The 17,067-nt window shown below is 38.1% G+C and overlaps 1 protein-coding gene across 1 annotated transcript in view; it reads right to left on the bottom strand.

The window, feature by feature from the left end:
• The window catches only part of terf2.S (telomeric repeat binding factor 2 S homeolog), a 125,802-nt gene that overhangs the window by 44,358 nt on the left and 64,377 nt on the right, over positions 1-17,067 (bottom strand). The window contains exon 3 of the mRNA XM_041561176.1: positions 16,896-17,025. The gene's annotated coding sequence lies outside the window, so the exon portion shown is untranslated. The remainder of the gene's footprint in view (positions 1-16,895; positions 17,026-17,067) is intronic.

Raw genomic sequence — 17,067 nt, forward strand, 5'->3', positions numbered from 1 at the left:
TGTCACCTAGCGACTAATCGCCTCTTCTGCGCAGCGCAGGCAATTCTTCATTCAACCAGGCAGACGGAAGGCAGTTCGGGGAGATTGTCACCCGCAGAAGAGGCGATTAGTCGTCAGGCGACTAAATCTCCCCGTCTGCCCCACCCTTATGGGTGTGAACAATACAGGGGATTGCAGGTATGAATAACAATGCAGGACTTTTACATTCTGAATCTTATGTGTGAACAATGCAGGGGTCAATTAATCTAAATTCTGAAACCTTTTAAATCTTATACAAAGGTGAACAGTCACAGCATCCAGATTTTAAAGGAGGGCCACACGGGGGGGCACAGGCTGCATATGGCTCCAGACAGACACTTAATAGTTCTAGTGGTAAATGTTTGTGTTTGAAGAAAGGAAAAATGTTTTTGGATAAGGAGGGATACTCTGCTTTTGTGCCTTTTTAAGTGTTTTTTGGTTCCCAGTAAATGTGAGTTGTCATATAGTTGTCACCCCTTCCCTGTTACATTCCTTGTATACTGTAAATCAGGGCTGTCCAACTGGCGGCCCGCAACCCCCATTCATGTGGCCCTCCACATCAAAGTCTGCCTGCTGTGTCTGCTTACCATTTGTAAGGTTTAAAAGGTATCACTACAGAGATTAACTGGCCCCTGCATTGTTTAAACATCAAATTCAGACTAATCCCCTGTAGTGATGGGCGAATTTGTGCCGTTTCGATTCGCCGAAAAATGCGAGAATTTCCCGCGAAATGGCGAAAAATTCGCCGGCGTCTCATTTTTGACTCCGGCCTCTTTTTTTTTCAGACGGCAGCGTAAGCGAATTTTCACGGGGGTTTTGCCGCAAATTCGTGCCTGGGGAATAAATTTGCCCATCACTAATCCCCTCTATTGTTCACACCTGTGACACCTCTATTGTTTATATCCTAAAGCCCTGTATTGTTCACATCTTATTCAAAATGCTAATGGGGCACTAGCACTGTGTCACTGTATGTAGTACATATTAGACTGGTCCTGGTCCTGTACTGTTCTGTCTTCCCTATGCTCCCTGTGTGTGCTATACTTTGTCTGCTCTTTGTACCTTGTGTTTGCCATACTCTGCCTGACCTATGTTCCCTATGGAACACAAGCCTGGTATTTGTTCTGGGGGTTTGTTAGCATTTAAAAATTATTGTTAGGGGCCCCTAAGGTGTTTAATCATATGCTGGGGTACTGTATTATACACAGGGGAGGAGGCATATGGATATAAGGGTATGTTTTAATATGACAACTTTTTTAACATAAGAAAATGTTCAACACTTTTTCATTTATATTACTGCCCCCTGTACCAGCAGCCATCCATAATACAGCCCACCCTGTACCTGTGGCAGTAGCCATCCATTATACTACCCCCCCATACCTGTACCAGCAAGCCTAGCAGCCATCCATCATACAGCCCTCCAGCACTGCAGCCATCATATTGCCCCCAATCTGTACCTGTGCCAGCAGCAGCCAAAAATAAATCTGATCACATCAAATTGCCACCAAGTATTTATGTACCTGTGCCAGTGCCCAGCCCAGCAGCAACAGCAAACATATGGCCCCGGCCCAAATCTGTACCTGGCTGTGCCAGCAGGAAGGCAAGGCTGAGAGCAGCAACCGGGAGCCACACCAAGCAGGCCGCCAGCTCTCTGCCTCTCTCTGCCACCCAATAGCATCAGTGACGTCTTTGACGGGTATACGCATGTCGCACTGCACTGCTACACCGCACAGAAGGAGCTTTACTTGCTGGCAAGAGGGAGAAAGTGAAGGAGGGGGGTTCCACCCAACTGAGTGACCATGATTACTGAAACAAATGATTAAATAACGCTTGAAAAATTGAAAAAAACAAGACATTAAAATTGTGCGCCTCAATAGTGGCGTCCTAGACAGCTGCCTACTCTACCTACCCCTAGTTCCAGCCCTGATCCCTGCAGTGAGCACTAACCGTCTGTTTTTTTGGTGTGCTATTAATGTGGACATGGTCTTGCGGTAACATGGGTGTGGTTTAAAGTGGGTGTGGTCTATAAACAGGGAGTGGCTTCCATTATTGGCCCTCCACTATGTAGATTAGAAAAATTCCGGCCCTCTGTACCATATAAATTGGACAGCATTGCTGTAAGTGATTGTCCACTCTGAAAGTCTGGGCTATTTAGCAAGGGTAGATAAAGAATGTGGCAGCTATTCAGGTTGTCTCAGTAGCTGGTTTTCACCATTGTGTACAGTAGAGGATTATCTATTATCTTGTTTGAATGTTCCTGTTTGCACATATGTAGTGTTCAAAGTGAGTGTGGAATAAATTGTAGTTCTTGTGATGTATATAACTCAGTTTCATGTAGAAAATCTTTTAGATGTCTCAGTGTAGCCATTACAGTAGTATATTATACTGTTTGACCCCATAAAGGGTCCCCTAGTATAGTTTTTTTTAAGGCTACTTCTTGGTTTCTTCTTGTTCAAGAGGAACTCCCTAAAATATAGATTTAGTTTTCGTGTCTTTTTGTGATGTCAATTCAGGTTTTATAGTTTGAACAATATTTTGGAGAGCAATTTTAATAGATTGTCAAAAGAAAGGTGATGTGCTTGCCATCGTTTGGTTTCCTGAAGAATTTCCTGTATGCAATATGTGATTTTGTATGCATATATTTTATGTGAATTCTTCTGGATTTATTTGCTAAAATAAGTGATTGTATTGTTGGCCCATTTAAAGCTGTATTTTATACACCACACCATTTGGGTTTTCCTTTATAACTCAATAGTAATATTTTATAGGCATTGTTTATGCAATACCCAGAGACTGATCTATATTGTTGGATGAAGAATAGGATGTATAGAAGGCCCGGCTTTGTAATATATAACAAAATGCTGTAAGCTTTGTTTCATGTGATCCGATTTTGATGCCTTGGAATGCTGTCATTTCTCAAAGGAGCCTAAGGAGAGGGCCTTATTTTACGTTAAACAAAAGAAGAGAGAAGAGGCATACCTCAATTTATAATTATTGGATTGGTTATTATGCCATTTATGAGTAGCTTAGTTTGAACACGAGTGTATATTTTTGTGATCTAAATAAACATATATTCGAAAACTGGGGGATTTCATGATTTAAATAATCAGATCAAAATGGCCATCATATTAAATCTGTGCCACTTGACAGGACTACCTATGGCATGTAAATCCACTGTAAATTTACCAGCAGTTCATAATTGGGCTCTCCACAGAGTGTGATTAGCTATCAGCATGCAATAACATCTACCTATTAGGCTAGAACTGACATCAACAACATGAATTATGTTTGCAATGATTCTGACACTTCTGCACTCAGAGCTTAACTGCCACCCCTTCTTATTTTAGTTAGTGGTTTAGCCCAACTTCCTTACTGGTTAAGCTCTCTTTTCTAGTATCCTGGTATTGACTATGAAGCTCCATCCACCACATATCTAAGGACACCTTACTGATTGGCTAAACACTTTCCCATCATGCCCTGGTACTGGCTGTGGGAGAAACGGACTATTGGAAAGAGAATGCAGTGAAGGCAATAGGATTTTATCTCTCTTCAGCTACTGCCAATCAGTCTGCCAGCTCAACATAATGAAGTTTTCCCAGGTAGGGACACCACCAATTTTTCTTACTTCAAGGGGGTGGATCTTACCATAGAGTTGTTAGAATGTGGATGTTCCCTTTGGTCTTAGTTTTTGTTAGAGTGATTTTTTTTAGTTAATTTGCTGATTGGGACACTGGGAGCAGCTTGTGTTTCAACAAAAGCCCAAGGCTGTCACACCAACCCAGATCTAAAAGCATCCATGTGCAGTTTGACGATACCTACTATGCCTCCTGACATTGCATTTGTACTAAATCATGTTTTGATGTTTAAAGTGTGTATAGTAATATCTCCAGTTAGACAAGCTGAAATCAGTAACATTTTAGAGCAGGGCTTTGCAATCTGCAGATTGAAGCTGTAGATGAATGGCAAAGGGACAGTTACAAGATTGTCAACTGCAGCTTTAGATCAGAGTTAAGAACAGCATAGATGCACTAGAGGCACATATTAAGGGAAATGGCATTGCATTTGTACTAAATCATATTTTTATCATGTTTGAAGTGTGTATAGTAACTTTTTCAGTAAGATAAGCAGGAATCCGTAATACTTTAGAGCGGGGCTTTCCAACCTGCAGATTGTAGCTGTAGTTGAACTACAAAGTGACAGTTGGAAACAGTTGTGACAGTTACAAGATTGTCAGATGCAGCTTTAGATCAGAGGTAAGTGTAGCACAGATACACTAGGAACATATATGATGGGAAATGATTTTGAATTTGTACTAAATACAGGTTTTAATCATGTTGAAAGTAACTTTTCCAGTAAGGCAAGGTGGGGTCTGTAAGTGCAGCACAGACATGCTAGGGGCATATTTTGGGGGAAATAATGCATGTGTACTAAATATAAGGTTTAACTCATTTATATTGGTCAGTACCAGTTTGTTTTAGGAGGTGATAGGTGCTTTTATAGAATATATCATATGTTAGGGCTGCTATTAGTGATAATGGGGACCTAAGCAAAGTTACATTGGGCCCTGGTTTCTAAATTTATATTTGGGAAAGAATCATGTCTAGTAGCAGGGCTTTCCAACCGGTAAATTTTATCTTAAATCAAAGCAAAAAACTCCAACATCTTTCAGCTGCCAAAGGCCAAGAAGTTGTTCTTCAACAAGTGTATGGTAACTAATCCAATCCAATGTTAACTATTTGGATTGTGAGTGGAGAGCAGGCAGGGTATGGCACACACAGAGTATGGCACAAACAGGTAGATTGGGGTAGGTAGAATATGGAAATCACAGGCAACATAGGGAAGGTAGTGCAGGCACACACAGACAGAGTAGGGCAGGCAGATATATGGAACACACGAATGGCATAGGGCAGGCAACATAGAGCACACACATGCAGTGTAGGGCAGGCAGAGTATGGCACACATAGGCAAAATTGGTCAGGCAGAGTATGGCACACATGGGTTTACTAAGGCAAGTAGATTATTGCACATATAGGCAGGCTAGGGCAGGTAGAGTATGGCACATACAAACAGAATAAGGCAGGCAAAGTATGGCACACACTGACAAATTACAACACACACAGGCTTAGTGGAGCAAGCCCAGAATTGCACATATAGGCAGAATAGGACAGGCAAAGAATGGCACACAGGCATAGTAGGGTAATCAGAGTATTCCACATACAGGCAGAATAGGACAAACAGAATGTAGCACACACAAGAAGAGTATGGCATAATTAGGCAGAATAGGACAGGCAGAGTATGGCAGAATAAGGTAGGTAGAGTATAGCAAACACAAGTAGAATAGGGCAGGAAGGGTATGGCTCACACAGGCAGTGTAGGGCAGGCAGAGTAGGGCACAGATAGAGTTGGGCAGGCAGAATATGAAACACACAGGCATCACAGGCAGAGTATTGCACATACAGGCAAAATAGGGCAGGCAGTATGGAAGGCTTCTGGAACACAGGCAGTGTAGCGCAGACAGAAAATGACACACATATTTAGAGTAGGGCAAACAGAATATGGAACACATAGATAGCACATGGAAGCAGAATATGGAACACACAGGCAAAGTATAGCACATACAGGGAGAATAGGGCAGGCAGAGTATGACATATGTAATGTGCTTGTCATCATTTTGTTTCCTGTACAATCTCCTGTATGCAATATGTGATGTTATATGCATGTATATTTTGTGTATTCTTCTGTGTTTATCTGCTAAAGTAAGTGATTGTGTTGTTGGCCCATTTAAAGCTTTATTTTATACACCATCAGGGTTCCCTTTATTACTCAATAGTAATATTTCAAATTCATCAATGATTATGCAATACTCAAAGACTTGGCCATATTGTTGGATGAAGGATAGGAAGTGTGACAGGCCCTGTTTCAGCTTTGTTTTATATATAACTAAATGCTGTAAGTTTTGTTTTTATGTGATCCGATTTTGATGCCTTGGAATGCTGTCATATCTCAAAGGAGCCTAAGGAGTGGGCCTAATGTTAGGTTAAACAAAAGAAGGAAGAGGAGGCATCCTCTATTTATGTCTATTGGGTTGCTTAGGGTGCCATTGATAAGAAGCTTAGTTTGTACATGAGTGTATATTTTTCTGATGCAATATGTGAAGGTTTCACCCAGCAATCTAATATGAACACTGAAGTAAAATAGTTATAACATTTTATCAAATGCCTCTTTGTCTCAAGGCTCAAAGGGAATCCAATACTTTCATTGTCCCTAGCAAAAATGATTGTAGTCGTTATTGCCATCCTAATTCCCCATGTTGACTGTCATTTGCGTAAAAGCTTAGCTGGTGCTTTGTTAGGGGTGGTTCACTATTCTGTTAACTTTTAACTAGTAATACAATGGCTAATTCTAAGAATATTTTGCTTTGGCCTTTATTTTTTCCATTTTTATAGTTTTTGAAATATTTGCCTTCTTCTAACTTCCAGCTTTCAAATAGGGGTCACTGACCCTATCTAAAAAACAAATGTTCTGTAAGGCTACACATTTATAGTTAATGCTACTTTTTATTACTTATCTTTCTGTTCAGGCTCTATCCTATTCATATTCCAGTCTCTTATGCAAATCAGTGCATGGTTGCTAGGGTAATTTGCATCCTAGCAACCAGATTGCTTAAATTGCAATAACAAAAAAAAAGAAATAAAACATGAAAGCCAACTGCAAATTGTTTTAGACACTCTCTACATCATACTAAATATACATTTTAAAGAAACAATCCGGGTGATTTATGCACAGCCAGTTATTTTAATTATGCCCGATATCCCGCTGTTGTTATTAGTGAGTTAAGCATCTCCATCTTTGTCTGGTCTATTTCTAATATTTTGGCTTTTTGCAACATAAGACTGATAAAGTCTTCAGGTGGTTCCTCAGCTCAGTATATTTTCCTAAAGTACTCTTCCAATGCTGTTAATCAATTTGTGGTTGTTACATGGTCTGATGATACCTGGTGGGTCTTGAGAAGTGAGTGTTTTTAACTCTGAAATTAGGTACAGTAAAATCCCAATTTTACATTTTCAAGGGACCAGGAGAAATTGTGTAAAATTCAGGAAAATGTAAAATTAGGGAAATGTACTAAATAAACGTATTCTTTAGGTATACAAAACATATAAGTATAGAGGTCTCTTTTACTCTCACTGAAATACAATATTTAAAGATATGGAAGTGAAATATAAAAATCTGTAGTAATAAGATATTAACTTTAAAAAACTATCTTATATACTCTAAGGTAATTGTCTTCTTAACACTTCAAGGTGAAGTAATGGTGAATAAATAATGATAGAGAGTAGGACTCTAATGCACTAATGCGATGTACTATGGAAGTACACATAATAAAATAAGTTGAAGTTGGATTGCTCTTTTTTCTTTCTGCTTCTATATGATTGCAAGGACTGTATTTGATTTTATACATTTTTCTTGATGCCTAATTTCTTTTCTGTACCACTACATTTTAAATATGTAAAAAATATAATAAAAAAGAGAATTGGAAAAAAACCCTAATTCACAATCCTCCAAATTACGGAAAGCTCTCGTAAGGGGAAAACCCCAGGTCCCAAGAATTTACTTGTACTACTCAGCAGCACTTTTCAAAAAATATATAAAAGGAACCATTACGTTTTCAAAGGTTCTGAGATTCATAATCACACCCCTTCCATCAGACCAAAAGGAGAACACTAGTGATAGGCGAAAATTTGCCAAAATGCAAATGCGTGACAAATTATTGACACGTGACAATTTTTTTCACCCATTAGAGTCGTAGAGATTTATATTTGGTGAAGAAGTTTCTGCTTTAGGACAGTGTGTTTAATAACATATCCAGTAAGGCAAGGTGGGTTCAGTAGCATATTATAGCAGGGCTTTCCAACCAGATTTTATCTTAAGTAAAAACAACAAACCCCAAACACTTTCAGCTGCCAAGGGCTTGTACTTCAACAAGTTTATGTGTACTAATCCAATCCCAAGTGCTACATTCTTTCTATTTTTTGATGATTCTGTCAACGGACTCTGTAGCTTTAAATGGTACTATTGACACTCTTTTAACAATGGCACACTAAAAGAATCAAACAGCATGGTACTAAAATAAATATTTTTATATTAAAAAAAAATCACAAATAGACCCCCTATTGTTAGAGCGGGTCTTTTGTTAGATTAATCAAAGCAAGGCAGAGGGGACACCCCTGTCTTCTACTTCAGAAAATGAGTAGTCTATTTCTGAGGGTGCCATTTGTGAGTAGCCTAGCTTGGCCATTAGTATATGTTTTGCTGATGTAAGTTAGGAAGATGTTACCTAGCTTTTCTATTATGGAGTAAGTGAGATAAAAAGGGCCATATGATTTTATCTGTGTTAAGGCTCAAAATGAGGTTTCTACTTTCCTTGTCCCTAACAGAAATAATTGTAGCCAATATTGTCAAATGCCGATTACATACAAAACCTAGCTGGTGTTTTGTTAAGAAATGAGTAGCAAAAGTTGAAGTCTCCGGGCCAGTATCTTAGATATAATTTTAAGGTTGACATTCAACTGGAATATTACATGGCAGGAGGTCATTTGTATGGGGTTTCTGTTTGGTTTGCAGATTAGTGTAGTGTATGCTTCTATGAGGTCAATATTTATTTCACCTCTCTTGCATTATAGACATTCGTTAATAGGTGTATGATATGTGGGTTCAGTATTTTATAATATTATGCTGGGCCTGGTGATTTATGAGTGACCAGTGCTTTTTTAGGCCTGATATATCTGCTGTCCTTATTGGCAAATTTAACATCTCCCTCTGCATCTGGTCTATTTTTGTTAGTTTGATCAGTTCTTTAAGTGGTTCCTCGGCAGAGTATATCATTACTCTCTAAATGCTATTAATCAATGTAGGGTTGTTGCATGAAGTGTTGGTCCCGGGGGTTTGTAAATTCAATATGTATTTTGCTTTGGATTGTGATTTAGTTACGTTGACCAGCAGGCTCCCTGTTTCAATTCCCCATCTAAAGAATTTATATTTGGAACATTCCAGTGATTGTCCACTCTGAAAGTCTGGGCTATTCAGCAAGGGTAGATAAAGAATGTGGCAGCTATTCAGGTTGTCTCAGTAGCTGGTTTCCATATTATGTACAGTAGAGGATTATCTATCTTGCTTGGATGTTCCTGTTTGCACATATGTAGTGTTCAAAGTGAGTGTGGAATAAATTGTTGTTCTTGTGAAGCACTGCGTATCTTGACAGCGCTATATAAATAAATGATGATGATGATGGTGATGTATATAACTCCGTTTCATGTAGACAATCTTTTAGATGTCTGAGTGTAACCATTACAGTAGTATATTATACTGTTTGACCCCATAAAGGGTCCCCTAGTATAGTTTTTTTAAGGCTAATTCTTAAGGTTTCTTCTTGTTCAAGAGGAACTCCCTAAAATATAGATTTAGTTTTCGTGTGTCTTTTTGTGATGTCAATTCAGGTTTTATAGTTTGAATAATATTTTGGAGAGCAATTTTAATAGATTGTCAAAAGAAAGGTGATGTGCTTGCCATCGTTTTGGTTTCCTGAAGAATTTCCTGTATGCAATATGTGATTTTTGCATGCATATATTTTATGTGAATTCTTATGGATTTATTTTGCTAAAGTAAGTGATTGTGTTGTTGGCCCATTTAAAGCTGTATTTTATACACCATCTAAATAAACATATATTCGAAAAATGGGGGATTTCCTGATTTCCATAATCAGATCAAAATGGCCATCATATTAAATCTGTACCACTTGACAGGACTACCTATGGCATGTAAATACACTGTAAATCTACCAGCAGTTCATAATTGGGCTCTCCACAGAGTGGGATTAGCTATCAGCATGCAATAACATCTACCTATCAGGCTAGAACTGACATCAACAACATGAATTATGTTTGCAATGATTCTGACACTTCTGCACTCACAGCTTAACTGCCATCCCTTCTTATTTTAGTTAGTGGTTTAGCCCAACTTCCTTACTGGTTAAGCTCTCTTTCCTAGTATCCTGGTATTGACTATGAAGCTCCATCCACCACATATCTAAGGACACCTTACTGATTGGCTAAACACTTTCCCATCATGCCCTGGTACTGGCTGTGGGAGAAACTGACTATTGGAAAGAGAATGCAGTGAAGGCAACAGGATTTTATCTCTCTTCAGCTACTGGCAATCAGTCTGCCAGCTCAACATAATGAAGTTTTCCCAGGTAGGGACACCACCAATTTTCCTTACTTCAAGGGGGTGGATCTTACCATAGAGTTGTTAGAATGTGGATGTGCCCTTTGGTCTTAGTTTTTGTCAGAGTGATTTTTTTTAGTTAATTTGCTGATTTGGACACTGGGAGCAGCTTGTGTTTCAACAAATGCCCAAGGCTGTCACACCAACCCAGATCTAAAAGCATCCATGTGCAGTTTGACGATACCTACTATGCCTCCTGACATTGCATTTGTACTAAATCATGTTTTGATGTTTAAAGTGTGTATAGTCATATCTCCAGTTAGATAAGCTGAAATCAGTAACATTTTAGAGCAGGGCTTTGCAATCTGCAGATTGAAGCTGTAGTTGAATGGCAAAGGGACAGTTACAAGATTGTCAACTGCAGCTTTAGATCAGAGTTAAGAACAGCATAGACGCACTAGAGGCACATATTAAGGGAAATGGCATTGCATTTGTACTAAATCATATTTTTATCATGTTTGAAGTGTGTATAGTAACTTTTTCAGTAAGATAAGCAGGAATCCGTAATACTTTAGAGCGGGGCTTTCCAACCTGCAGATTGTAGCTGTAGTTGAACTACAAAGTGACAGTTGGAAACAGTTGTGACAGTTACAAGATTGTCAGATGCAGCTTTAGATCAGAGGTAAGTGTAGCACAGTTACACTAGGAACATATATGATGGGAAATGATTTTGAATTTGTACTAAGTACATGTTTTAATCATGTTGAAAGTAACTTTTCCAGTAAGGCAAGGTGGGGTCTGTAAGTGCAGCACAGACATGCTAGGGGCATATTTTGGGGGAAATAATGCATGTGTACTAAATATAAGGTTTAACTCATTTATATTGGTCAGTACCAGTTTGTTTTAGGAGGTGATAGGTGCTGTTATAGAATATATCATATGTTAGGGCTGCTATTAGTGATAATGGGGACCTAAGCAAAGTTACATTGGGCCCTGGTTTCTAGATTTATATTTGGGAAAGAATCATGTCTAGTAGCAGGGCTTTCCAACCGGTAAATTTTATCTTAAATCAAAGAAAAAAACTCCAACATCTTTCAGCTGCCAAAGGCCAAGAAGTTGTTCTTCAACAAGTGTATGGTTACTAATCCAATCCAATGTTAACTATCTGGATTGTGAGTGGAGAGCAGGCAGGGTATGGCACACACAGAGTATGGCACAAACAGGTAGATTGGGGTAGGCAGAATATGGAAAACACAGGCAACATAGGGAAGGTAGTGCAGGCACACACAGACAGAGTAGGGCAGGCAGATATATGGAACACACGAATGGCATAGGGCAGGCAACATAGAGCACACACATGCAGTGTAGGGCAGGCAGAGTATGGCACACATAGGCAAAATTGGTCAGGCAGAGTATGGCACACATGGGTTTACTAAGGCAAGTAGATTATTGCACATATAGGCAGGCTAGGGCAGGTAGATTATGGCACATACAAACAGAATAAGGCAGGCAAAGTATGGCACACACTGACAAATTACAACACACACAGGCTTAGTCGAGCAAGCACAGAATTGCACATATAGGCAGAATAGGACAGGAAAAGAATGGCACACACTGACAGAGTACGGCACACACAGGCATAGTAGGGTAATCAGAGTATTCCACATACAGGCAAAATAGGACAGGCAGAGTATGGCACACACAGGCAGAGTAGGGCAAACAGAATGTGGCACACACACGAAGAGTATGGCAAAATTAGTCAGAATAGGACAGGCAGAGTATGGCAGAATAAGGCAGGTAGAGTATAGCAAACACAAGTAGAATAGGGCAGGAAGGGTATGGCTCACACAGGCAGAGTAGGGCACAGATAGAGTTTGGCAGGCAGAATATGAAACACACAGGCATCACAGGCAGAGTATTGCACATACAGGCAGAATAGGGCAGGCAGTATGGCAGGCTTCTGGAACACAGGCAGTGTAGCACAGACAGAAAATGACACACATATTAAGAGTAGGGCAAACAGAATATGGAACACATAGATAGCACATGGAACACACAGGCAAAGTATAGCACATACAGGTAGAATAAGGCAGGCAGAGTATGACATATGTGATGTGCTTGTCATCATTTTGCTTCTTGTACAATCTCCTGTATGCAATATGTAATGTTATATGCATATATATTTTGTGTATTCTTCTGTGTTTATCTGCTAAAGTAAGTGATTATATTGTTGGCCCATTTAAAGCTGTATTTTATACACCATCAGGGTTCCTCAATAGTAATATTTCAAATTCATCAATGTTTATGCAATACTCAAAGACTTGGCCATATTGATGGATGTAGGATAGGAAGTGTGGCAGGCCCTATCTTGGCTTTGTTTTATATATAACAAAATGCTGTAAGTTTTGTTTTATGTGATCTGATTTTGATGCCTTGGAATGCTGTCATATCTCAAAGGAGCCTAATGAGTGGGCCTAATGTTAGGTTAAATAAAAGAAGGAAGAGGAGGCATCCTCTATTTATGTATATTGGGTTGCTTAGGGTGCCATTGATAAGAAGCTTAATTTGTACATGAGTGTATATTTTTCTGATGCAATATGTGAAGGTGTCACCCAGCAATCTAATATGAACACTGAAGTAAAGTAGCCATAACATTTTATCAAATGCCTCTTTGTCTCAAGGCTCAAAGGGAATCCTCTACTTTCATTGTCCCTAGCAAAAATTATTGTAGCCATTATTGCCATCCTAATTCCCCATGTTGACTGTTCTTTGCAGAAAAGCTTAGCTGGTGCTTTGTTAAAGGGGTGGTTCACTTAAACTTGTAATACAATGGCTAATTCTAAGAATATTTTGCTTTGGCCTTTATTTTTACTTTTTTATAGTTTTTGAAATATTTGCCTTCTTCTAACTTCCAGCTTTCAAATAAGGGTCACTGACCCCATCTAAAAAACAAATGTTCTGTAAGGCTACACATTTATAGTTAATGCTACTTTTTATTACTTATATTTCTGTTCAGGCTCTATCCTATTCATATTCCAGTCTCTTATTCAAATCAGTGCATGGTTGCTAGGGTAATTTGCATCCTAGCAACCAGATTGCTAAAATTGCAATAACAAAAAAAAGAAATAAAAAATGAAAGCCAACTGCAAATTGTTTTAGACACTCTCTACATTATACTAAATATCCATTTTAAAGACATTTATACATTTCTAGACCAGTATCTTAGAAACTATTTTAAGGTTAACATGACATAGTGGGGTTTTTATTCGGTCTAGGGATTAGAGTAGTGTATAAATCTGCAAGGTCATTATCTATTCCACCAGAAACATTGCAACTTTATTTATACGTTATGTATATTATGGGTGATTTATGCACGGCCAGTTATTTTAATTATGCCCGATATCCCTGCTGTTGTTATTAGTGAGTTAAGCATCTCCATCTTTGTCTGGTCTATTTCTAATATTTTGGCTTTTTGCAACATAAGACTGATAAAGTCTTCAGGTGGTTCCTCAGCTCAGTATATTTTCCTAAAGTACTCTTCCAATGCTGTTAATCAATTTGGGGTTGTTACATGGTGTGATGATACCTGGTTGGTGTTGGGCAGTGAGAGTTTTTAACTCTGAAATTAGGTACAGTAGAAGCCAAATTTTACATTTTCAAGGGACCAGGAGAAATTGTGTAAAATTCAGGAAAATGTAAGATTATGGAAATGTACTAAATAAACTTATTCTTTAAGTATACAAAACATATAAGTATAGAGGTCTCTTTTACTCTCACTGAAATACAATATTTACTTTGTCAATGACTACAGTGAAGCATTGCATCATTAATGCTTATTTAAAGATATGGAAGTGAACTATAAAAATCTGTAGTAATAAGATATTAACTTTAAAAAAACTATCTTATATACTCTAAGGTAATTGTCTTCTTAACACTTCAAGGTGAAGTAATGGTGAATAAATAATGATAGAGAGTAGGACTCTAATGCACTAATGCGATGTACTATGAAAGTACACATACTAAAATAAGTTGAAGTTGGATTGCTCTTTTTTCTTTCTGCTTCTATATGATTGCAAGGACTGTATTTGATTTTATACATTTTTCTTGATGCCTAATTTCTTTTCTGTACCACTACATTTTAAATATTTAAAAAATATAATAAAAAAGAGACTTGAAAAAAACCCTAATTCACAATCCTCCAAATTACAGAAAGCTGTCGTAAGTGGAAAACCCCAAGTCCCAAGAATTTTGATAAATAGATTCTATACTTGTACTACTGAGCAGCACTTTGCAAAAAATATATAAAAGGAACCATTAATTTTTCAAAGGTACTGAGATTTATAATCACACCCCTTCCATCAGACCAAAAGGAGAGCACTAGTGATTGGCGAATTTGACCTGTTTTGCTTTTTTTTTTTCACCCATTAAAGTCTTAGAGATTTATATTTGGTGAAGAAGTTTCTGCTTTAGAACAGTATGACAAGGTGGGTTTCAGTAGCATATTATAGCAGGGCTTTCCAACCAGATTTTAGCTTAAGTCAAAACAACAAACCCCAACACTTTCAGCTGCCAAGGGCTGAGAAATTATACTTCAACAAGTTTATGTGTACTAATCCTATCCCAATTGCCAAATTATTTCTATTTTTGTCATGATTCTGTCTAGAGGAGACCTCAGCCAATCAAGGGACTCTGTAGCTTTAAATAGTACTAATGGCACTCACTAGTGGCACACTAAAAGAATCAAACAGCATGGTACTAAAATAAATATTAAAAAGAAATTACAAATAGACCCCCTATTGTTAGAGAAGGTCTTACTGTATGTTAGATTAATCAAAGCAAGGCAGAGGGGACACCCCTGTCTTCTACTTCAGCATATGACTATTGCGTTTCTGAGGGTGCCATTTATGAGTAGCCTAGCTTGGCCATTAGTATATGTTTTGCTGATGTAAGTTAGGAAGATGTTACCTAGCTTTTCTATTATGGAGTAAGTGAGATAAAAAGGGCCATATGATTTTATCAAATGCCTTATCTGTGTTAAGGCTCAAAATGAGGTTTCTACTTTCCTTGTCCCTAGCAGAAATAATTGTAGCCATTATTGTCAAATGCCGATTACATACAAAACCTAGCTGGTGTTTTGTTAAGAAATCAATAGCAAAAGTTGAAGTCTCCGGGCCAGTATCTTAGATATAATTTTAAGGTTGACATTCAACTGGAATATTACATGGCAGGAGGTCATTTGTATGGTGTTTCTGTTTGGTTTGCAGATTAGTGTAGTGTATGCTTCAAAGAGGTCAATATTTATTTCACCTCTTGCATTATAGACATTCGTTAATAGGTGTATGATATGTGGGTTCAGTATTTTATAATATTATGCTGTGTAACTATCTGGGCCTGGTGATTTATGAGTGACCAGTGTTTTTTTAGGCCTGATATATCTGCTGTCCTTATTGGCAAATTTAACATCTCCCTCTGCATCTGGTCTATTTTTGTTAGTTTGATCAGTTCTTTAGGTGGTTCCTCGGCAGAGTATTTCATTACTCTCTAAATGCTATTAATCAATGTAGGGTTGTTGCATGATGTGTTGGTCCCGGGGGTTTGTAATTTCAATATGTATTTTGCTTTGGATTGTGATTTAGTTACGTTGACCAGCAGGCTCCCTGTTTCATTTCCCCATCTATAGAATTTATATTTGGAACATTCCAGTTTTGTTTTGGCTTGGGTTTGTATGTGGGTTTTAAACAATTGCGTAACCTCTATATATTTTTATTTTGATGCTGGCTTCTGATTTTTAATATAAAGCTCATGGGCCTTTATAGCATCTTCCATCATTTGTATAAAGGTTAAGTTTTCTTTTGGCTACATCAGTTATTTTGTTACTCTGACAACTGCCCTTAATATTGGGTCTTCTCAGTGATCTTTTATCAATGGAGTTTTGCCAATGTTTTTTCCAGGAAGGTGGTTGAATAAGGTTCAGATTGTGAGAGCAAGGTAGGAAAGTCCATTGCCTATGCAGCATTATTGGTTTTTCTAAGTATTTGCTGATGTGTATTGGTGCATGATCTAAAATTAGTCTTTCTGTGACAGTATAAATGTTGTATTTCCCTGGGGTGTAATAATATCAAGAGATCCAGTAGCGTTAAATTGTTTTTGAGTTGGTATATGTCTCCTGTAATCCATCTATTATGTTTTGTAAGGGGTCCTGTCCTTTCTATGTCTGAGTTGCAGAGCGAGTTGAAAATCAAGGTTGGGGAGGGGGTCTCCACAAGTTTCTGCGTGAGGCAAGTAAAAATGTCCTGATTTGAGCTATTCAGTGCATATATGTTAGCTACCATGTTTTTTTTGTATTATATAATATTAAATAGTGACTTATAAATGGGACATCCAATTTGTATGACAGAGATGTGCAAATAAGAATGGCTACTACCCTTTGTTTGGATTTATAGAATCGGAGAGGAATTCACATATCCATGCTGCAATAAGCACACTCTAATCTCCTAATTTCCAGAGATTCCTTTATAATAATATTCTATTAGGTTTTAGTTTCTTGAGATTTGTTAATATATATTTCTTTTGATTGGTGAGGTCACCACCTACATTCCAAGAAACTATCTGTCTCATATGTTGTTTGAACATGTGAAATGTGTTGGTTGTGATGTTACCTGTATACACCTGAGTGTTCTGTCATGAAGTCTTTGCTGTGCATTGTCAGCTATGCCCTGCCTCTACCACGCCCCACCAGGGAATGTTCCAGCCTCTGTGACTTTCCAGAACTGGCATATGTACTAGAGACTGTAGAATTAAGAGAGAGAGATTGACATTATAACATCAATA

The sequence above is a fragment of the Xenopus laevis genome, chromosome 4S, assembly GCF_017654675.1.
Source record: "Xenopus laevis strain J_2021 chromosome 4S, Xenopus_laevis_v10.1, whole genome shotgun sequence".
Classification (NCBI taxonomy): Eukaryota; Metazoa; Chordata; class Amphibia; order Anura; family Pipidae; genus Xenopus; species Xenopus laevis.